The sequence below is a fragment of the Drosophila busckii genome, chromosome 2R (assembly GCF_011750605.1).
Source record: "Drosophila busckii strain San Diego stock center, stock number 13000-0081.31 chromosome 2R, ASM1175060v1, whole genome shotgun sequence".
NCBI lineage: Eukaryota > Metazoa > Arthropoda > Insecta > Diptera > Drosophilidae > Drosophila > Drosophila busckii.
This window is the reverse complement of record NC_046605.1, coordinates 14,797,274-14,816,393: the sequence shown is the minus strand read 5'-3', so window position 1 is coordinate 14,816,393 and position 19,120 is coordinate 14,797,274.

Below are 19,120 nucleotides of genomic sequence, written 5' to 3'. Positions count from 1 at the left end.
TTGTTGTTGTTGTTGTTTTTCTATAGTTTGTGCTTTACACAAAACTTCATAATTGGCTAAGGCAATTAAAACGTATTCAACATGCAATATGGCCCAGACTGTAGCTTTAATAAACAAAACGCAACAAAGCTACTTAGCCAATTTATTTATTTATTTCAGCTCAGACTGCTTCTGCTCAAATAATTTTTCATTAACATTTGTTTACAGTTCATAAATCAAAAGGCGGCCCCCATAATAGAAAAATATATAAAAATTTAATGAATTGTGTGCGGCGCAGTTGCATTGTTTAATTTTTGGCGCTTCAGTGCACGAGCCAAAGGACCCTAGTCCTTTTTTTTTTTCTTTCTGCTGCCAAACAATGCACTCAATTTTATTTATTAAAAGCCCAAATACAAAGCGGCGCACACCATTAAAACTGCAATTGAAAGTTGTACGAAAATTTAAAATTAAATTTCAATTTCCCTAAAACGTGTCCTCACTACTAAGAGGCCAGGCCAGGCCTGCCAACCCCTAAATCCAACATTGACCATTGCTCGAGGGTCATTTCCTTAGTCCAAGTGTTTCATTTATTTAATGCATGCGCAATTTTCTAGACACTTTAACTGCGACTTTTGATTTCCATTTCTGAAATTATGCTTGGGGAGGAGTCCAGCGCGAAGGCTTTAGACAAAGCCAGCTTCCCTGTTTTTTATGGTCGACGTCGAAAAAACGAAATGTATAAAATGAAAATAAAATAAAAACAGCAGGCGGCCTTATAGACAACGTCTAGTGCTAAAACAGCAGCAGCCACAGCAACAGCAACAGAGCAGAGCAGACCAGACGAAAATAAAAACAAGCAAATAAAAGGATTTTCGCGTTTTCTCCTTTTTTTTTTGTATTCCACTCGCGTTTTGGGGGGCTGCATCGGGCGTTAAGATTGCAGTTTTCCGGCTGCTAACTTTCATTAAAGTCCTGGCTAAGTGCGCATGCAAAACTCAAAGCTTTCGCTTGTCTAGCAGCCAACAGCTTGGCTCACTAGACAAATTTTATTGAGAATTACGAGCTCAAGCGCAGGCAACAGCGCCAAGTAGTTTATGGTTAATAATGCTCGAGGCAAAGGCAATACAATATTTATACATTTTTAAAAATTTTACACAAAATTTATCACTGCAAGCTTAAAGCTACTTTCATTTTAAAGCTAGACTTGGATATTTTCAAATTCCAAAAGCTAGAAAGATTTCTTTACTGAGAAGATTTAAGGGTTACATAAATGCTGAAAATTATAAAAGGAAAAATTATCTACAAGTAAAATATTTAAGACGTAGCATTAGCTGCTTAAAAGCTAAAGTCATTTCAAGTAATTAAAGTTAAGCATCTTATATTAGAATATGATTTTGAATTAAAAAAAAGTTTAAAGAAGTCTGACTCAACTTTTTGTATCATTCTGCAAACAACACAACCAATATCAAAGCATTCGTCTTAAACTTGATTGGTCCTAAATAAATTAAAATTAATTAATGAAACCCATTAAGTTATTTTGAGAAATTTATCCTAGTCTCTATACATATTTATAATTCGCAGCTGAGATGTATGATTTTTTAATGATTACGATTATAAAAAATCAGTAATATTCCAAAATAAAAACAATTCTTTAAACCCAGAAAAAATGCTTAGTCAATATGGAGAAAACATTAAATATTTTAATTCTTATATAGCTATTTGTAATATTTTCAACTTAAAATTGTTAAAAATAAATTAGAGATTTAATCATAAATTTTTTTCTATTTTTTGATTGATTTTAACCCATAAAATTATTTGCAGTGCATAGTAAATTCCAGTTATACATTTAAAATTGCAGCCTTTTAACCGCTATTCAAGTAAAGCCTACTCAGGCTTTATGGCCAACTACTGCGTTTGTTAACGTTTATTTTACTTTGCCATTGCCTTAATTCATTACACATCCGATTTTCATGCGTAAATTGTGAAGAGAAACGCAATTTTCAATTGAATGTTGGTTAATTTGATGCCACACACACACACACACACACACATATACGTCTGCATTGGGGGAGCGCCCACTACGAAATCAATGACAGAAATATGAAATGAAAATATAATTGGTAATTTATTGTGTCTACAGATTGTTGCACGAACAACAAACGCGAGCAAACCCAGTAAAATAATAAATGTTACGTATACACAACGTTGTCGATTCGTCCAACTCACGGCTCGGCACGGCGGCAACGCAGCTTACAGGCCTGCCAGCAAAAGGCTCTGGAACTCTCAAACAAGCACATGAGCACGACTGGTGGTGCGTCATTCGCATGCGAACTCCACACGCTCCACCACTCCATGCCAACTTCAACTTCAACTCCAGCCTCAGCTTCAGTTTCAGTTCAAGTGCGCGCACCAATAAAATAATAAAAAATTGTGCCACAATAAAAAGCGCAGCGCAGCACCAATGCAACCACTGAATGTATAGAGTGTTTACATATATAGAGAAGTTTCCTAGCAAAGAAAGACAGAGAGACTATGATATACCATATTCTCGTTTATTCCACTAAAGAGACTTAATGCATTTAATATTAAGATTGTCAATAACAGTGAGTGACTTAATGAATTACAAATTACACGAGTCTGTTAATTAGTACACATTATAAAATAAAATAATATAAATAATTAAATTATAGGTATGCACTTTAGTTAGTTCATAACACTCAAAAGCATTGGAGTGCAGGCCATGTTATTGGATTTGTTAAATTTGAAACAAATACGTCGGCGTAGCTGCTCTTTTCGATTTGCCTGAGAGTAAAGGAAATTTTTCAAAATAAGATCAATATGCGGTGAAACTAGAATTATCTACATATAAAATTTGGTTTATAGTTTCTGAACTCTTGCTGCTCCTACAGACGAACAGAACTCTGTTGACTCAGTTTTGTCTTAGTGTCTTACTTACTCCCAGTTACAAACATTTGCACAACTTCATGATACCTTTTTAATATTTTACAAATATTTCAAAGTGTATAGTAACAGAGAGACACACACACGAGCCGGACCAAATAAATCACACAACTTTTCAGACTCTGGGCCCCCAAGACGGTCGCAATGCTCCCACTCCCTCAGTCTGTCTCTTTCGCTCAGTCTGCAGTCGCAGCTGCAGTCGCAGCTCTCCGCACAGCTGTTGCTCAAACTCATTTTGTGTTGAACTACAAATCAAATTAAAGATTTTAAACAAAGCTTTTATGCAAGTAACTATAGCTGCCTTTAATTTTATCTGCAACCTACACATGAATTTCATAAAAAACCAAAACATGCCAAGCCATGCAATTTGAGACTTGCCGACAGTTTTTCGCCAAATTATGATGACCGATCATTAATTATGCGTTCGCTTTGGTTATTTTTTTATTCATTTCAAAAGCAAACCGCGTGGCCGCAGCATGCGGGCAATTTTTACCTGTCCACGCGAGTTGCAGCAACAGCAACAACAACAACAGCAACAACTCAATGACAATGGCAAGCGGTTGAATTTGATTTCTATAAATCAATGACTCGGGGCACAACAAACTGTCAAAGCGACTGTTGAAACTTTCAGTTTTCTTGCAACAACGTTGGCGTTGGCGGCATTTTTGTTGCAGTTTTTATTTGTTTCTCTTTTCATTAGAAATCATTGATATCGGCGCACATTTGACAATAAATCAGAGCGCAGGCACTTCAAAGGCTGCAAGAGACTGCAAAAATTTACGTTGACATTGCTGAAAATATTTGAAGCATGCAACAGTTGCTGCCGCTGTAGTTGCTGCTGCTGCTGGTCAAGTGTTGCTTCATTAACGCCATTAAACCAGTTTTGACATTTTAATTAAGCGTCTGCATTTGTGGCCAAGGTCAAGATCATAGATCATAGGCGCGCAACTTATCGCTGCCAAACTAACAGCGGCAGCACCAGCAGCAGCAACAACAGCAACTGCTGTTGGTAGCAACAACATGGCTAGCTAAAAGAAGCTTATCAGCCATATCAGCTGACTGCATCTGCATCGCTGTTTGGCGCATGTCCTGGCTACAGCAGCAGCAGCAGCAGCAGCGGCGGCAACAATGCGACAAGACACTGAAATTTGCATTTACCAGCCTGTCGCCCACTTAATTACGCAGCAACAACGCAGCAGTCGACTGCAGCTACAACATGTTGCACACTAACAAGCCAGCAACGAAGACGCTCGCGCGACAGGCGACAAAAGTTGCAAGCTCAAGAACGCAAAACAGCTGCTAAGCTAAGCAAGCAACTGTCATCAAACGATCAGCGTCAACTGTCATCCATTACAAAATTCACAAAGCTGCGCAAATCAATTACTTTTGCTATTAATTATGTTTTAAGCTTATATAGCAATAATTTAAACTTAATTTTTGTCTGGTGCACCACTGTGCAGCGGATACGTGCAACTAGAAATATTTCGCAAACAAATTATTCAACACTTTGCATGCACAGCAAGTGATGGCGGCGTTGCCCACTAAGAACAACAACAACAACAAACACATAAGCGAGAGAAGACAAGCGGCGACCCTCAGCCGCCCCAGACAAGAACGCAGACCAAAGAAAATAAAAGAGAAAAAGCAACTGGCAGCGTCGTCGTCGTCGTCGTCCCACTGTCAGCATCTTGTCTGTCTTTTGTGCTGCTGTTTTGTCATTTCCTTTTGGACTGCAATTGCAATTGCTGGAATTTGCGGCAGCGGATGACAGGCATAGAAAAAAGGCTGCGAGAGTTTGGGGCAGCTGCAAGTAAATGTTGCACGTAAATCATGCCAATTTAAATGAGTCGAGTTTTCACAGCAGCAGCAGCGTTTTGACAACTGATGTTTGATACTTCACAACTGCAACTGCCAGCGCAGACTGCATGACGTCGCCGAATCATTCGCACCGGAAATGCAACAGATGTCGTTAGTTCCACATTTTTTCATATTAATCAGCCAACGCGTTGATTGAGTAATGTTGCACCTCAGCCGCGCCCCACACTACTCCTACAAAGTTGCAAGTACATACGCTTGGTTGCTGTTGTCGCCAGTTGACCATTAAAATGTTATCGCTTATTTATCGCTTAAGCTGCAGCTTCGACGACTCCACACGACTCCGCACTGCGCTGAGTGCATTGCTCATGCGTGTTGGCGGTCCGTTGTTAATCCGCGCACGCATGCCACTTGCCACTTTGCCACATGTGTGTGCCACACAATGTTGACAAAGTGTGCAGCAGCCAGCCATCCAGTCAGCCAACTAACAAACAGCAACTTATACAAGCAACATTATTGCAATACTTATTATTGTGGCAAATGCTGCTGTAGACGCATTTATAGCTTTGTGGTGCACAGTGGTGCCAAATGCATTTGCATAAAGCTGTCAATGCACATTTAAATTTAACTACACTTTGTGTTAAATATTCTTAATTATGTCAGTTTGTATTATATAATATTAAAGTATAAAATGAATGATTTCAATCGCGTATATTCTTATATTCAGTATTGATTAATGGCATCCCAATTAATAGTATAATCCACAATATTCTAAAGTTCAGAATCTATAGCTAATCTCGAATTGTTCAATTACGTCCCGCATAGGCATTGAAATTATAAATCGCAAATGCTAAGAAAATGATTCGCTGCTTTGCTTTATATTCATAGTAAGCACAACATTTGCACTTAATCCGCTAATAAGCCTCTTGGACTACGAAACCAGCTCAGAGAACTGGCTGCCACTCCTCTCGAGCCCAACCTGGACTGCTGGTGATTGGTGGGCTGTTGAATGCTAAGTTGACGCTTTGATCTTGTCTAGCGCGTAAATCTGGCGATGCGCTTTAGATTAAATGCCATTTGTGTGGCACCACCAACTGACCACAATGTATGCATGTGTATGTGTGTGTGTTAGCGTGCAAGCGAGAGGGCAAATTGAGCGGCAGCACCTGTTCATTAAATGGCCTGGCCTGGAAATTATAGTTGAGCGAGTGCAGTAAACAAATGTAATCGACATCCTGTGCCCCACACAAAGGATGCCGCCATGCGCCAGCGCTACGGCTCTCAAGAGTGTAGGGGGGGGCGCAGCCATCTAAAAAGGGAAGCAAACAAAAGAAATGAACTAGAACGCAAAAATAAACAAGCGCAGGCGAGAGCAAATGCAGCCAAACAAATAATAAACACAACGATTTTTGATTTACCATGAAATTTAAATGAGCTGCATAGCCATGGACTGAGCGAGGGGCTGGGAGGGGGTAAACTTCACTTTGCGTTTTATTGTCAAGGCGCGCAAATATTGTCAAAAGACTTTGGAGTGGAGTGGAGTGTGGCATGGAATGGGGGCACATTTGCATCTCGTTGCAGCAACGGAAGCGCCAGCGATATGAAAAAGATGCCGACGATTGCCAGCGAGACGCAAAACCAACAACGCAAAACTTGTCTGCGTTGCAAGCATTATCGTTGCCGTTGTTGTTGCAAGGTCTGTCTGCTGTCCTTTGTGTGCGTCTTGTGTGTGCGCCGGCGCTTCAAGTGTCCCTTTTCAGAGTGGAACCTGTACCTGTCTCTGTCTCTGGGTCCACTTGTTTGGATTTATAAATATTTTCGGTTTGCTTAGGACTTTGCCGCCACTCGACTAAAAGTGCGAGGCAATCAAAAACAAATTATGAGCGCTACATTTGCCTGGAATTATGGGGCCTGCCTTATCGTCCGCCAACTAATGCACTTGGCATGCAGCTTAGGCTATCATAAGTATCGCCGCTTGGCATTGAACTTTCGCTAAGACAATGGGCATGGGCATGGGCATGTGGCTGGGTAGAGCCCCACTGACCCACTTGGCTTGTGGCTTGGTATTTGCTATTTGGAAATTCTCCAATAATAATTGACTTGAAAAGCAAACAATTTATTGATGACCTAAGCCAAAACAAAAGCGAACGGAGACTGAGCCTGCGGCAATCAAAGGAATTGTGGCCAAGTGCAGATTGAGGCGAGTGGATAAGGCCAAGTCAGCGATGTTGTTGTTGCTGTTGACGATGATGTTACTGCTGCTGCTGATGTGAATGATGCTGCTGCTGATAATGTGGCTCGATGAGCGATAGAGCACGCCAAACCAAGTGCAATACCAAAAGCTGAACCCACGCAAAAACTAATGTGAAAGTTAGCCAAAGGGTCGGGCTGGGGTAGTGGCTGTGACTCTGTCTGTGGGTGTTGGTACTTGGCTTGGCTGCAGCGCTGACCTTTGAAGTGACTCTCGGGCCAACGTCTTTATGCCAGCTGAAGAGCCATAAATAGCAGTCCAGCAATTCAAGTGGCAGCCAAGCAGAATCAAATATAAATACGTACAACGAGTGCATAAACATTATGCGCAGCCTCCTCCCCCCAACCTCCGGCCCACCGAAAACAAAGGCCAAAGTGGGTCAGCAAGTCAAGGACCCAGTTAAAGCGAATGCCAGCGGGAATAGCAAAGCGCCATTTATAGCTCAAGACGGGGACGAACAGAAATTATGGACAGTAGCAAATAGCTGCATAAATTTGTTGCAAAGACTCCGAAAATGCAACAGCTGCAAATCTATATAATGATGACTTGTAGTTATAGTTGGTGCCCCCACCCCTATATAGTAGTTGACTTATCGACAAGCTGGCTTATCCTTTCCTTTTGCGCTGACTCACTTATGTAATAACAAAATTGGCATAAACATATGTATTAGCCGTCGACGACACTGAGGGCTTTACCCTTAAGCCAACATGATTATTGCCCCAAAAGCCAAGAACTGCTGCGTCACGTGGCACAAAACTCTTCCCTCCTCACTTCAGCTGATTGTACAAATAGTGCAGAGCGACTTGCAGCTGATTGAAGTTTAGTTGATAATAGCGTTGAATTGATTAAGTGAGCACTAGCTGCGAATTATTAATGGCAGAGCAAAGGGTAACAAATGAACGAATTCTAACAAGTTTGCTATGGAATCGTATAATGGCTTAAGAAACGTTTCAAATTTCGAATAGAATTTAAGTTCAACTTAAACGAGTTGCAAATATTTTTGTAGCTCAATTTAAATCCATCAAATCAATTTTATCATCAAAATTGTTTCTAGCTCAATACTCATTCTTTTACTAAAGCAGAATTATTTTACAATTATCTTATATTAATTTCATAAATCTTTTATATTGTTATTCGCTTTATATTATTCTTTCTAACTCTAACTGAGACATAAGCAAATTTGATTTAAAGCAATCTAAAGACAGAGAGGTTAAGTTAATGTAGCATTAAGATTATTTATTTAATGTCAACGATAAAACAAAATGATTACAAAATTTAAATTTAAAATTATATAATAAAAGAAGCCCATAAAATAATCTCAATCATTATCCTCTGATTCTTGTTAAAAACTCACGCAATTGTTTTGAAGTATTTGCAATCGTTATAATAAATTAATTAAACATAACTGCAACTATTTCAAAATTTAATCATAGACATACTTTAAAATATATATAAGCTAATATATTGTAACAATTACGATTACTAAACATTATTTAACATTATTTTAGTTAAGGCTTTGCTAGTTGCTATAAATTTCGCATTTTATTTAGCTGCTCGAATTTTCATTAGAAAACCGCAGCTGCTGTTGGGAGCTAAGCACATAACTTTCGCAAAAGCAATTGGCACTGAGCAAAGCGCACATTAATTAGGTGTATTTTACAACAATATAAACCCCAAATTGTTGGCCAGCTCAGCAGCGGCAGCGGCATTGTGAGTTGGCCCAGGCGCCGAGCAGAGCAAACCTAACTGGACTATAAGTTCTCCAAGGCATTGTTTGCGCTGTTGTGGCGCTTAGATTGACATCATTAAGACCAGCACATATGTGGAGTTGGTGGTGCTGCTGCTGCTGGTGGGTGGTGTGTGGTGTGTGGTGGGAGTGGGGGCAGTCAGTGTCAGCGCGCGGCTTAAGTAACCGCCACAGGCAATGGCCAGCTAATAACCAGGCAAGCACTAAGAGACAGTTGTTGTTGCTCTTGCTGCTGCTGCTGCTGCTGCGGGCAATGCGTAGCGCCACTTGGACAAAGACGCTGTGCGTCAAGTCGAGTGAGGCGAGCGTGTCTCGGGAGTGGGGGGCAGAGCAAGTTGCCCAGTCATTGGACTGTGCCGTGTGCGCTTGTAAGCTGTCAAACTCGAAAATTTGCAATGACAGCAAACATTGGCGAGCGTCAGATAAGCGAACGTTGCCAACGTACCGAACTAAAAACTCATTGTCAGGCGCTGTCTGTTTGCCAAGCAGGCAGCAGGCAGCGGCAAGAGGCAGCCAGAACCACAGCAAGTACCTAAAGCCGCATTGGGGGTGCGTTGCTGCATAATAAACTGCGTTGTGGCGCGGACGTGGGGCAAGCAGTGGAACAGTCGCTGAAACAATAGGGCGCCAGTTAGCTAGAGAGTTACGTAGCTCGTGGCCAGTTCTCGTCGTCGTCGTCGGCATCTTGCCGCAAACGCAAAAGCAACAATAAACACACGAAAAATAATGTAATGAGTGGCAGCTGTGGGACAAGTGCAACCTGCTGCAAGCCGCCGCCAGCCTGGCCGAGAGTGCAGCCACGCACAGTGGTCATAATTTATGCATTTATGAGTTACAAGCAATTACAACTTACAATTATGTTTTAATTTGTTTGAAAACAGTTGGGAATAGTTAGATAATTATAGAGCCAAATATGCTGTAGTTAACATTTATAACAATAGCATATTTGACTCTAAATGTTGCAAATTTCATTCAACAATTATTTTTAAATATTTATTTTGCTACAAAAGATACTAAAAGAAATATCAAAATATTATTAATAGTTTATTTTGCTGTTAGTTAGCTAAACGCAGCAACATAATTAATTAAAGTTTTTATAAAAATTTCAAGTGCTAAAAAATCACTAGAAGTAATATGTATGCCTTGGAATATCGGTTGGATCATTGCTTAGAATAATGTTTCTATAGTGCTTCTATTGATTTTCTTGGGTATCTATCAACTCATTTGTATTTTGGTGTTTCCGCCATTAATTCTCATTTTATTGTGGCTTGAATTATAGCCTGAAGTATCCTGACTTTTGCTTATAGAGTAAGTCCGCTTTCAGATCTTATCAGTCAGTCCTAAATAAAGGACTGAGTGCTTTTCTAACTGCCGAGCAACCGATACGTGTGACATGAGCTCACCCCTAACAATGTCAATGCATTAAAATGTTTAAAGCAGAGTTTCAATTAATTCAGTTTGTTTAGCAAAACTTCATAAAATTGTAACAGATTTTATTATTAATGGATTAGTTGACTATTAATTTATATAATTTTAGTAATTTATTAAGTATAAAAGTGCTAAGAACTTGCTTTGATTTTCTAAGATTTATTCAAGCCACAGCAGCAAACGCTTTTCTCAATAATTTATGACAACTTTGCGAAATAGAAATTAATAAGTAATTTTAAATTTATAGCGTGGTGCTCAAAATTGTTTAATGTAGTTTAGGCTGAATTTAGCCTATGTGAGTAGAGTTAATTCTAACCACTCACAAACTAAACTAAGCCAGTTTAAATACAATTTTGTATGTGAACTAATTTGTAGCACTTTGCAGTGTAAATGTTCCACTGTGCGCGCGTCTCATTGCATAGCCATGAAGTCAACTTTATGCTGTTTGCTGCGTTTGGTTAATCACCGGCAGCCTAAAAATATCACAAAGAGCATATGAAAGTCATATGAGAGCAGAAGCGGTGGCGCACACCGTGAGAAACGCCGAATCGCGGGGCGTTGCAACTTGTGGCAAGCTGCAGTGGCTGCATAATTGATGCGTGCTGCATTACTAGACAAATCTTTGTCAAGGTTCGCAAGTGGCACAAGCAACAAGCAACCTTTGTTGCCGTTTTTGTTATTAATTAAGCATAATTTTAATTAATGCAATAAATCTCAACAACTTGACTTTGGCTTGCATGTGCGTCTGTCTCTCTCATCGGGAGAAATGTGCGAAAATTTATGTTGCATGCGATTTTGTTGACTTGTTTGCAACTTGTTTGCCATGTTCAGCTGCAAGCTCTGCAGGCAAATGGGTCAGTCCAGGCAGCTGAGCTTGGAGAGCCGCAGGCAACGCCTCTGCCGAATTTCAATTAAATGCACATAAATTTAAAATTAGTAATAACTGCGCAACGTCGCCGCGTACAAAACGCAGCCAGGCACGCAAGCCCCCAAAGCAGAGTTGGGCCCGCATCACTGACCCAAACCCAAACCCAGGCCCAAAGCCCAAAAACGCAGTCAGCTTCCAATAATTTGACGACAGCTGGCACTGGGCTTTGGTTAAAAATCTGTGCGCCTATTAATTAGCCAAACATCAACACCTGCTGTGTTTGTGTGTATGCGTCTGGCTGTGTGTGTGTGTGTGTGTGTGCTGGGGACCCAAAACGAATTAACTTGACAACCGGGTTGGCAAATTTCCATGGCGTCCTTATTCGAGGCTGTGAATTGGAAAATAATTGTGCGTCGGCCATTAAATTACAATGCTCAATGATTAAGGACCTTTGGCTATGCAGAGAGCGGGGTGGGGCGACAATCTGTCGCTATTTTTGTGGACCCAGCAGGTGGCTAGGCCACGTCTCGGCAATTATAGCATTATAAATAAACAAAAGGCCAAATAGTTATTAACTAATAACTGGCACGCGCGTTCGTTTGCTCGCTCGCTCGCGCCTTCTGAAGTTTCTGAACCCACAACTTGCTGCAAGTCTATAAAATATTTATGTGCTCAACACCTGGCCGAGCAAGTGGCAAGTAGCAAGGGTCAAGGCTATTGGCCACACACAGCCAAAGGACATAAATCTGTCGTCCTTGCAGCACTGAAGTTAATTTGGTTAAAGTGCTTTGGCTTAAACGTTTGATTAATCGAAAGTCGATGTGTGCATTTGTTATCAATATTTACTAAAGTTTTCGTTAATGAACAATTCAATTTTTTTTATTTTTTATAAGCACTTTGTGCTAATGGCTTTAAGCATAGCTAAGCAGATCGATTTAATTAGCTTAAGCACCTTTTTTTATAGATTGTTTTAAAGATAGAAAATAATAAAAATATAATTAGAAATTTTTTTATACCAATTTGTATACATTTTGTTAATTATGATCATTATAGCTTTAAGGTCAAGGTTAAATTGGTATTATATATTTAGGTAATATATTTTTAAATTCTGAAAAAATCATACATGAAACAAATTGTTATATACATGAATATATTTTAAAAAGTTCATTGAACCCAAAACGTTTCTTTCTAGTTGTATGCAATTTCGAGCTTTAACAAATTAAAATTATTACAAATTAACAATCAGATATTGCAACTAACTTTAATAATATATTATCTTGTCTAGTACAGTTATAACTCATTGGTTGCCTAAATTTATGCATGTGATTCACGCAGTAAAAATAAATTAAATGATTTAAGAAATTAAATTGTTTTAAATTTGATTCAACTAGTTACAAAAATAGTTCTATATCAAGACAATTTTTAAGAAAATATCAATCAGTCTATTTTTCAATCCAATTAGTTTTAAATACAAATTATAAATTTTTTATTAATTTATACTGAGAAAAATTGACAAGCATGGACAAAACAAAAATTAAAGCAGTAAATCAAAAATGTAAGTATCAAAATGTCTTTGACTATCAAGGAGACACCACAAAGTTGGGGTCACCGATTTGGCTGAAATTTGGATATGTTATAGCCCTAGGCTTATTTAGTGGATATGCAAAATATTATGACGCGACGGCCAAGGATTCGTGCTTAAAATGTCCAACGACGTGGTGTCTACTTGTGAGATACAAGAAACAAATTGCACAGCCGATCTTTCTTGCTTGTATATGACTTCGATAACTGAAATAAATTAAATTATCAAATATTATATTAAATACTATATATTATGCTCTATGTTGGACAAACTGTCATCAACCCTTAATTAATACTCACTACGCCCATGACTCGAAGCAAAAATTAAAAAGCCATAAACCAAAAATTAAGTTCCTTTGACTTGCGTTTCAGTGTGAGTTGCAAGCTGCTTAAAGCTGTCGCCATTGTTGCCACACTGCCACACACTGGAAAAGTGTGGATGTTCGCTTAATGTGGCATATCATGTCGCGTTTGTAGCCTATTTAAGCTACGCATTAGGGCAACGCGATTGAGCTAATCGAACTAATCAATTTGCGTAAATAAACTGCACACGGTTTATTATCAGCGGCAGGTGGCACGTGCCGCCCTCTAGCGACATAAATCTTTATTTACAAAAGTGTAAACAAAAATTACTCATTCACGCGCATTTAAAAGAGACGAAGTTAAAACCCCCCACACCGCCCACACGAGCTGAGCAAGCGTGAAAAAGGCTGAAATGCGAAAAATCAACGACTTTGACGTGGGGCACACACAATGGGGGCAGAGCAGCGGCAGCGGCAGCGACAGAGCAGCAGCATGTGTGGGCGACGCTCTCTCTCCCACTGCTAATGGCTCTCCTGTGTGCTCGCGCTGCTGTGGGAACGAGACTTTGCCGCTGCGTTGAAAAGTCAACGATTGCCGCGCTGCGGAAATTAACGGAAAATCAGCAGCAGCGTCGTCGACGTCGGCAGCAGCGCAAGTCAAGCAGCGTTAGAGCCCATAAAGGCAGCGCTGACTGTTAATAGCAACACAAATGCGAAGGATGCTTGATTTAATGTACAAAAGTTTTTGATGTTTTCGGGCCAAAGCCTTGGCTATGGCTACGGTGATGGCTTTGGCTGTGGCTGTGGCTTGGCAGCCCTTTTGCTGGCTTGGCTTACCATATAGGCCTTGCTTATTTAAAAGTAATTATGGCCAAGGAACCCGAGCAGAGCACCTACAACAAAAACAGTGGCAGTGGCAAGGATACGCAGCCGTGACTGCTGTCAGTTGCCGTTGCCAACTCATTGAAGCAGAATGCGGCAAATCACGCACCCAAGTTGCAGCTACCCGACTGGACTGAGTGGGTGGGTGGGTGGTGCGGCGGCAGGTGAAACCGAGCAGCGCACATTGTATACATATTCCGTATAAAATGTATACAAATTATGCGTATTTATCAGGAAAATTCAATGAACTGTAAATGGTGTGGAAGTTGCCTCGTGTGTGTGTCTGTGTCTGTGTGTGTGTAAAGGTGTTTACGCTGCTACGCATTGTAGTGTGCGTGTGTTGTTGTTGTTGTTGTTGTTCTGCGGTTGTCTGTTGTAACATTAAGCCAAGGGGTCGGCCTGAGAATGTGCACAGGTGTGTGTCAAAAGGCATGTGAAAATCATAATAAACGTAGCGGGGGCCGGGGCCGGGGCAGGGCTACATGCTACACTGCCTGACTGACAGCTTGTTAAGGCTGTGGGTGGTGCGGTGGGTGGATGGATGGTGCGTAACGGCAAACGGTAGCGCACTTACATTAAAGTTTAATTACAGCCCCAGCACACACAAAAGACTCCACGTGTGTGCGAATAAAAAATTATATTCAGTTCTCGGAAATCTAAAATTAGCAAATATTTTTAAAAATTATTATGCATTATACGTTTATAAAAATAAATATGATTGCATAAATCATTTTAATGTACTGCAATAGAAAATAAATATTAAATTGTTGCAATTCTTAGAATTAATTCTACAAATCATAAACATTAGGTCGATGATTAGTTAACGATAAATAAATTAATAAATAAATAGTGCAATAAAAGAAAATATACACAATAAATTGTTGCAATTTTTGAATTAATTCTACTAATATATATTTATTCTACTAATTAATTCAAAGAATTGCAACAATTTATTATATACATATATTTTTTTATTGTACTTTATGCAATCCCAGTATATATTTATCGTTAACTAATCATCGAAATAATGTTTTTAATTAACTTATTGAATGCTGTTATTGACAAATTAAATTATTGAGTCAAATTAACTCTTGCCAGAAGTTCCAGTAATTTTTTCCTATTGCCTCTCTATGCTTGTAGAACTAACTATTCCTTAAAAAGACCTTTCCGTCTTGAATCCTTGCAGCAAATGTTGGGTCTGTTTAATATTTCCAACATAAAAATTTAAATGATTTTTTTCTTTTCGTCTTAAAGAAAACTTAATTTTAAATATTAGTTTGAAATATATTTTTAAAATCATTGTCTTTTAATACTGTTGACAAAAGAAAAAAATAATAATTATTATTTAAAGAAAAAAATAAATAACAAAATTTTAAGAAATTAGGAAAACTTATGATAAATTTAAAATAGATTTAATTATTAATATAAAAAATAATTAATCATTTCAATAATAATAGCATACGTATTTAACAGTTAAAAATATAAAAAATAAGTTATAATATGCAAGCATTAAATAAATAATAAATTTATTCTTAATTTAAATTTATAATTTATTTAAAGGTTGCTAATAAATTTTGTCTTAATTTAAATTTATTATTTATTTAATGGTTGCATTTTCTTAAAGCAGCTAAGCTACAATATTTGAAAAAAAAATAATGAATTTATTTTTTTACTATACAAAATGTAAATTTGTTATAATACATTTATGAAATTGTTGATGCACTAACTTTATTTCATATTTATGGCAATTATTTAAACATTTGTTAGCGCACTTTAAGCAAATATTTATGCATGTGTTCTTTATAGTTTTGAACTCGTTGCAGATTTGCATTTACTTTGGACTTTTCTAATATATTTACGTCTTGGATCATTAAAACTTTGGCTAAGCTACAGTAATTTCAGACAGTTTGTGCTTTTGTTGTGTGTGCCATAGTTGTTGTTAATATTGTTTGAGGGAGGGTGGGAGGAGAACTGGCCACTTGGCAGGCGAGTGTAAAACTTTTTGCTTAACAACAAATGCAGCAGCAGCAACTGAATGGCAAGAGGGAGACAGAGACAGTGGGAGAGTGAGAGGTCGAAGTGTAAAAGAAATAAACGGACTTAAAATAGCAAAAGTCAACATGAGCTGTGCGTTTTGCTTGTTTGTTTGTGTTTGGGGACTGTGCTGGGGGGACCAACAGGATGTTGTTGGGAGCAACTTATTTTATTTTCAGTGCTCTGGCTGGCTAGGGGCTCGCAGCTCGGAGCTGTGTAGAGCAAACACAAAGATGAGATTTGCTGCCATCTTCAGTTGGCCTTTGAAGGGACGCACAAAAGCGTAACGGCGCTCAAAATGACTGACACGGCTAGCTGGTCACATGGTCAAGAGCGTGCAGCGAGCCGTAGCTATAAAGTACACACACACACACACATACACAGAGAGAGAGACACACACAACATGGGCATATAGACAATGCGAAATGAAATTCCAACACTGCTGCTGTTGTTGTTGCTGCCCCAACATTTTGTATCTGGCTTAGTTGTTTTAAACTTTATTGTTTACGCTTGTGATCAGCAGCAGCGTCAGCGTCAGCGTCAGCTGCGACGCCATTTTGTTGACTGCTGGCCTCCATTTTTTCTTTTGTCCAGCAGCAGCTTCTTGCTCTTTGGCTTGCTCATTGTGTTGCTCTAAAACATAAACGGAAGCGATTTATGGCGCAAACACAATGAACGAGTCAGCAGCAACAACAACAACAACAGCAGCAAACACTACAAAAAATAAAGAATAAATAAATATATACAAAGGACACGGATACGGTCAAGAGCAACAATTTGTATAGTGTTGAGCAACAAACTGCGCTGCTCATAAAAATCACAAACGAAAGCAGAGCAAGTTGCAATTATTTTGGCCTAGCTATCAAATTTAGCTATTAAAAAGACAACAAATATATTAAGCTATAATTTAGCAATTTATATTGTATAAACTTTTCTTAGCCACATTTAGTTTTAGCTTTAAAATAGCCAGCTGAGCAGCACTCATTGTTAAGATGCCTGCAAGTCAAGTTCGCATTGTTCGCTGGCCACAGCTAAAGTAAAGTGCTTGTCACTGGTCACGGCCCGGAAGTATCTTTATTTTAGCTTTGTTTGCACTCACTCACTCACACACACACAGACACACACACATGCATAGCTCAAGCAGTGTATTCCAAGTGTTATTATCCCGCTTAGCTATAATACGTTGTTAAAATGTTGAGTCTGTCATTTGTTGGCGTCACTAGTCGCAATCACTAGCAATTGTAAAGCAAGAAGAAGAAGAAGCTGTAGTGCTGGAATTCCTGTGGGAATCGCTGACAGGCGCGTGGCCATTTTGTAGCTCGACTTTATTAACAGGAAATGCCGCCGCGCTCGCCTTTGATTTGCGGCCATATTTGTTGCTTCCGCTTTGCATATTTATGTTAAATCGTTACCTGAAAAGTTTAAGGGTCCCAACAATTAGGTTCATTAAATTTCAATTAAATTGATTAATTGAAGCAGAAATATGCGTTTCATTTGATTTGTTTTGATAGGCTAAGCAAAAGGTTTGCAAAACAGCTGCTCGCGCTCTCGCTCCCACTCTCCCTCTCCCTCTCTTTCTCTTTTTTCTTTGCTGCGGGCTTTGTCTTTGTTGTTGCTGCTGCTTCAATTGCAATTAATTACGGCAGCAGCCAAACCACAATTAAAATTAATTTGCCTGTCTCTCTAGCTGAGAAGCGCCGAGCAAAAAGTATTCCAAAAAGACATCGGACTACATGTACTATATAAAAAATATATTAAACAAGCACATTCAAGTGCGCAGCGTAGACCGGAAGCTGCCAAAGCTGTGCCCGAGTCTTTCGCATCCGCCAGTCGACGCTCGCGTTTCGGGGCAATAAAAATTCTCTACGTAATTAAAATCAAAGGATTTCGCGTTTAACAATTTATGTGCGCTATAATTTTCGGTGGCGGGGCTTGGGCACGCCCCCTGCTCGTAAATTGCAATGCATACCAAGCGCCCAGCCGCCCACCCGCTTGGCACAGCAAAAACGCTTTATGGTCGTTAATTTGTTGGGGCGCGCGCGCGTTGTCCTGCGGGTTACTAACGGGAACTGTGTGCAAATGATTTGTTTCCTTGGCGCCCGCTTGAAAACAAAAGCGTCTGACCAGCCAAACGGACGGACGGACGGACGGACGGACGAGCACGACAAATGCGGCGTGGACTTTGCATCGTTGACTGCACGTGACTGCATGCCACACATGCCGCCGCCACTGTGCGTTGCGTATACGCATTGTATGCCAAAACTCAGCCACTCCAACGCTCTCGCTCTCGCTCTCACTCTCGCTCTTGTTGCATTGCATTTCATCGCTAATTTAAGTTAATGGTCATTGTTGTAAATTACATTAATTTTAATGCGATTTCGTGCACGTGCATGCACAGGCCAAGCGCCAAGTCTCAGCCCACGCCCACACCCACGCAGAGTCGAGCAATGAATTGTCGCTCCAATAGGCGCCGGCTAAAAGCTTTTAAGTGTGTGATTGTTTGGCCGTTGCACTTTTATGTAATTACCGCACTAACAAATTACATCAAGTGTCACAAATGAATGCATTTATGATGCGCATTTTAAAAGCAAAGCCCAACACGCACGCACACACACGCAGAATGGGCCGAGTTCACGCATAGGCTTGGCTTATGGGCAATATGTTCGCGCTGGAAAGTAGGCTAAAGTGCACTTGAATATTGCGCTCATTATATTAAGTCCTGGCGTGAAAGATTTTATCTTGATGGGCTCTGGCATGCGTACGCGTGTGTGGCATGCCCCCGAAAGTAATTTCAATGGTAATCGCTGAAAATTTGTAAGTGCATTTGTTATGCAAATTATCGAGCGGAAATTATGGGAAATTGGTTAGCGACAATTGCAAACCTGCAGTTGCAATTTTTATGAAAATGAAAACTTTTTAGTGGCATTTAAGTTTATTGTTTGTCATCTCTTTATACAGATTAAACAGCAATTGCTTTAAACAATAAGCTAATACTTCTATTCATTTTATTAAAACTGTTAAAATGTTAATCTACTCCACTTGTTTATTAAATTCCGCCAACAGCTTCAGTGTGCATTTATTGCTTATAACTCAAATAAAAATAAAAACAATTGTGGGTAGTGGAAAATATATTAAATTATATTATATATTAGTGAAAAATATATTTGAAATTTTTTTATAAATATTAAGAATCTATCATTCATTTATTTTATTAATAATTGTTAGTAAACAGTAATATAATTTTTATTTTAACATATATATATTTTTTAATT